Genomic DNA, 4540 nt, shown 5'->3' with positions numbered 1-4540 from the left:
TGAGACACAAACCAGATCAAAGTCATTCTTTGGATGTTTATGTCAAAGCAGCTGGATTCTTTCTTTATATAATAGTAGTTAACTTACAGGATATGTATCTATAACCATCTTTTTCACCACCAGGAGAATGCCTGCTTGAGAACTAAGCCAATTCTTCTCAAGAAACAGTATCAAGACATAATGAGAGGGGTGCCTGGGTGGCTCAGTAGGTTAAGCGTCCAACTCCTGATTTCAGCCCAGGTCATAATCTCAGGGTCATGAGATGGAGCCTCATGTTGGGCTCTGTATTGAGTGTGGAGGCTGCTTAAGATTTCCCTCTCCCTCTGCAATCCCCCCCCCCCCCACAATGCTCACACACACTCTTTCTCTTAAAAAGAAAGAAAAAGAAAAAGAAATGTTGAGAGAACCCCTAGATGCAGCTAGGCTTCAAATAGGATCACCATTGGATTTGCCAATCATATGAAATAAGGTATCATTTTGTTTAACTTAGCTTGAATTGGTCAGTTAGTGTTACTTGCAATTAGTTCTGACAGACTACCAGTTTCCTTCTCATTCTAACACTCTGCCTTGCCATTAGACCATTTCTCTTATTTAAACTCGACATGCCCATGTTTGCTTGCCAGAGAAGATCAAGGCAGATTCTGCTTATCCTGCAGATGAGATTCAGACCAGTTGCTCTTTGGAAAGGCAGCGGGTGAAATAAAGTTAGAACAGTCTATCATGAGGGTTCTATATGTGCTAGAGGATGAGTCAGAGAATATCTACTTCATTGACTTGGGAAATTTAGCTTCTTTTCAGCCATCAGCCTTTTCCTTCCTCTTTGTGGAGGGATGCTGAGACAGACCAGGGGGTTTCCTGGATCAAAGGACACATGGCTGCTTCCTAGTTGAACAAGAGCCCATTCAGATTAGAAAGACCTTTACGAGTCAGTGAAGCACAACCACCATGGAATGAGAGATGTGTTCTATGATTTAAAAACCTACATAATATAGAGAGAATTTGAGGAAGCAAAGGTCCAGAAGGAAGATCTGGAAATCAGCAGGAGAGCCATTACTCAGTCTTCTTGGTTCACGTGGCCCAAGTGTTGGCCTGCAGGACTACCAACTTGGTAGTGGGGAGGAGGGTGCTGGGGCCATGTCAGGACGGGTGTTTAGAAAGTTTCTTCCCCTCTTTGACCGAGTGTAAGTGCAACTGTAACCAAAAGGAGGGATTATGCTTCCAGAAAAATCTCAAAAGTATTGCAAGCAACAGTAGTAGCTGTTGGATCAGGCTTTAAAGGAAAAGGGTGGAGAGATTCAACCAGTTAGCATGGAAGTTGGAGGTAAAGTTCTTCTCCCAGAATATGGAGGCACCAAAGTAGTTCTAGATGACGAGGATTATTATTTAGAGATGGTGACATCCTCGGAAAGTATGTAGACTATTGAAATGGCATCAAGTAAAGCTGCCCATTCTGGCGAAGTTGGGAAATCTTTCATCATGTAAATAATTTTCATGTCTCTCTTTTATAATAAACTAATGGTATTCAAATTAATGATATCCAGGGTCTCTAAAATTTAGTTTTAGTGTACTGATATAAACATTACCAAATAAAAATGTTTAAATGAATGGTTAAGCCTAAAAAAAAATAAATCAGTCTTCTTGAAGCACTGGTACAGAGGGGCAAGAGAGAGGATACAGGGAAGATACGTCAAGAACATTCGGTCCCTGAAGTGAGAACACAAAGAGGGGTCTTTAAGTAAATCCTCCAATTCCCTACCACAAAGTGCTTCCTGACCCTGCCTGTCATCCTGTTTCTTCCTTGAGGTTGGGTTGTTAAGGCTTAGCATCTGGTTGCCTCTCCTTTCCAACAGGTTGTTCAGCAGTGATACTTAACCAAGCCCTAATTTACTCCTGTTTCTAACTATTTCATCTGGACCTAGACATGTTTAGGATGTCCCAGACTCTTGGCAGGCCAGGTTCCCAACTAAGCCCCAGCCCCTCCTATAGCCACAAGTGGGAGGCCAGGCTTCCTTCACGCTTACCGAATGAGTGCACCGACATCTCCAACATTGAAACCCTGGTATCATTAGTGACTTTCCTTCTGTAGGGAGCAGACTTCTTCTCAGTTCAATGAAGGGATTTTCTATGCTTGAGTATGAACTAAGTAGATTAATATTCTCATCTATCGCAGAGGAAAGCATATGGATTTGGTGCCAACAGACTAGCGTTTGTATCTGTATCACAGGAGTTAGGTAAAAAACAAAAATGACCAAGATGCTTGGAATGACACTGAATCTGCCCCAGACCCACATTTTAGATGAGAATACAGAAGAGAATTCAGGGGTAGGATAAGCCTTCCGATGGCAGAGGTGCAACTAGGAAGGCAAGGAGTGACATTTTGCTATCCTGGCAAGTAATTTGAAACTTCACGCACATTTTATTTAAGCTAGACTAAAGACTGGATTTGAATCATAATTCTAGCGTTTATTAGCACTGTGATTTTGGATACATCATTTAACTTCTCTGAATCTAATTTTCTTAGTGTAGAAAATGGAAGGAATCATTCCTCCCTTTCAGGGTTGTTGTAAACATTCAGTGTTAGAACAAAAGCATCTGAAGTGTCAGGCATACAGGAGCTTGTGATCGATAAATTGAAGCCTTTATTCCACTATTAAATTCTAGGGCCTTATCCTCAGCTTGGCAACGACTGAAACTTCATCACTAAATTTAAGCAGACTTCCAAGAGCTAAGCAAGAAGAAGCTGTCAGCTATTAGTTCCAACAGGTCTCTTGGTATTGCAAGAGGTATTGTTTTTTGTTGAATGTTCAGAATTTGGACTCGAATAAACTGCCCTAATGGAACAAATCCAAGGGGGCGGGGGTGCTCAAAGCCCCATTTTGAAATGAACTCTCAGGACCTCACCTGAGCTAATAAGCCAAAGTCTAAGGATTGAAGATGGTCGAATCTTGGATCTGGGGTTCTCTCATCGATGACTCTCAACCATAATCATAGTCCCTTCTCTCCACACTTAGCACAGTTAAGCAATGAGTCCCTAAGGACTTAATGACCCTGCAGTACCCGCCCTGGAGGGCTACCTCTGGACTCCTTCCAAGAAATAGTTTAAGCCGCTGTTTTCTGAACCTCTGTTACTAACAGCTGCGCACAAATCCCACATACAAGATGCGTACCTCTGGGATCCTTTTTTTTTTTTTTTTTTGGATTCTATTCTTAATTCTCAGTGTTCTGGAGATGAATTATGAATTCTCCCATGTGGGAGAAATGCAATTGAGGCAACATCTGGATCCCGAAGACTGAGAAGGAGCCAGGGGCTCTGTTGTAGTCTACCATATCTCTGTGGAACTCAGAGCATCTTTACACGGAGTGCAAAAATCACCCAGTGTCAGACTGAGCCGACCTCTGCCTTCAGAATCAAAGAGCCAGGAGCACAAATAAAAAAGGAATTCTGAATTCGGCCCAGGGAAACTCAGCTAGCTTATTTGGGCGTCACCTAACACCTGCAGGCATTTGACAATTTTCACAGGGTTGATAGCAGAATGGTTTTTCTCATGTCTCTTATTACATCTTGATTTCATTGTCATTGAATCTTAATGTTAACTTTCCTGACTCCTATTCAGTGAATATTTATTGTTACGGATGTGGTGCTTTCATGTTTCCTTTACGTATTTTGTAACAATCCTTGGAGGTGTAGGTCATAATTATTCTAATAGCTAATATATACGTATAAATATTATGTGCCACGCGCACACAGTTCTAAGCATTGTATTAACTAATTTAATTATGTATCAGTCCTTTGAGGTAGTTCTTAGTAATATCATCATCCACTTTCTGCAGGTGAGGAAATTCAAGTATGGAGTTAGATTATCCAAGGTCATACAACCAGTCAGTGGTAGCACTTGGATTCAGATCCAGGCAGTCTGGCTCCACAGTTTATGTTCTAACCACTATTCTATATTGCCTGCAATTTAAAAACAAAGCCAAGACTCAGGAAGTCAGTGAATTGGCCAACGACCCACAGCTGTTAATGAGTGGAACCACTATTCAAACTCAGGTTTTTGGATTCTAAGGTTCATATCTATTCCATGCTGCCTCCATCAGCTATAAGTTGTGTGACTTTAAACAAGTCACTTGATTTTGTCAAGCTTCATTTTCTACCTGTAAAATGGGGATAATAATGTTGATTTCACAAAGGTGTTCTGAGATTAAGTACAACTAATTATAGAAAATGTTTCACTCACTCCCTGGCATATAAATAAATGCTTAATAAAGATTAACTTGCCAGCTAATAGTTGAATTCCCAAGAAAAGCTCTTTTTTTTTTTTTTTTAAGATTTTATTTATTTATTTGACAGAGACAGCAAGAGAGGGAACACAAGCAAGGGGCACGGGAGAGGGAGAAGCAGGCTTCCCACCAAGCCGGGAAGTCAATGCGGGGCTCAATCCTAGATCCCTGGGATCATGACCTGAGCCGAAGGCAGACGCTTAATGGCTGAGCCACCCAGCCACCCCCAAGAAAAGTTCTTTATTCTCAATTCTTGATAAGT

General features: G+C 41.3%; 1 pseudogene; it reads left to right on the top strand.

Moving 5' to 3' along the window:
- The first annotated feature begins 1134 nt into the window (after positions 1-1134).
- LOC113255862 (10 kDa heat shock protein, mitochondrial-like) lies at positions 1135-1424 on the top strand (annotated as a pseudogene).
- Positions 1425-4540: the final 3116 nt, after the last annotated feature.

The sequence above is a fragment of the Ursus arctos genome, unplaced genomic scaffold (genome assembly GCF_023065955.2).
Source record: "Ursus arctos isolate Adak ecotype North America unplaced genomic scaffold, UrsArc2.0 scaffold_21, whole genome shotgun sequence".
Lineage (NCBI taxonomy): Eukaryota > Metazoa > Chordata > Mammalia > Carnivora > Ursidae > Ursus > Ursus arctos.
Note: the sequence above shows the minus strand (reverse complement) of the source record. Positions and strands in the feature narration are given on the sequence as shown.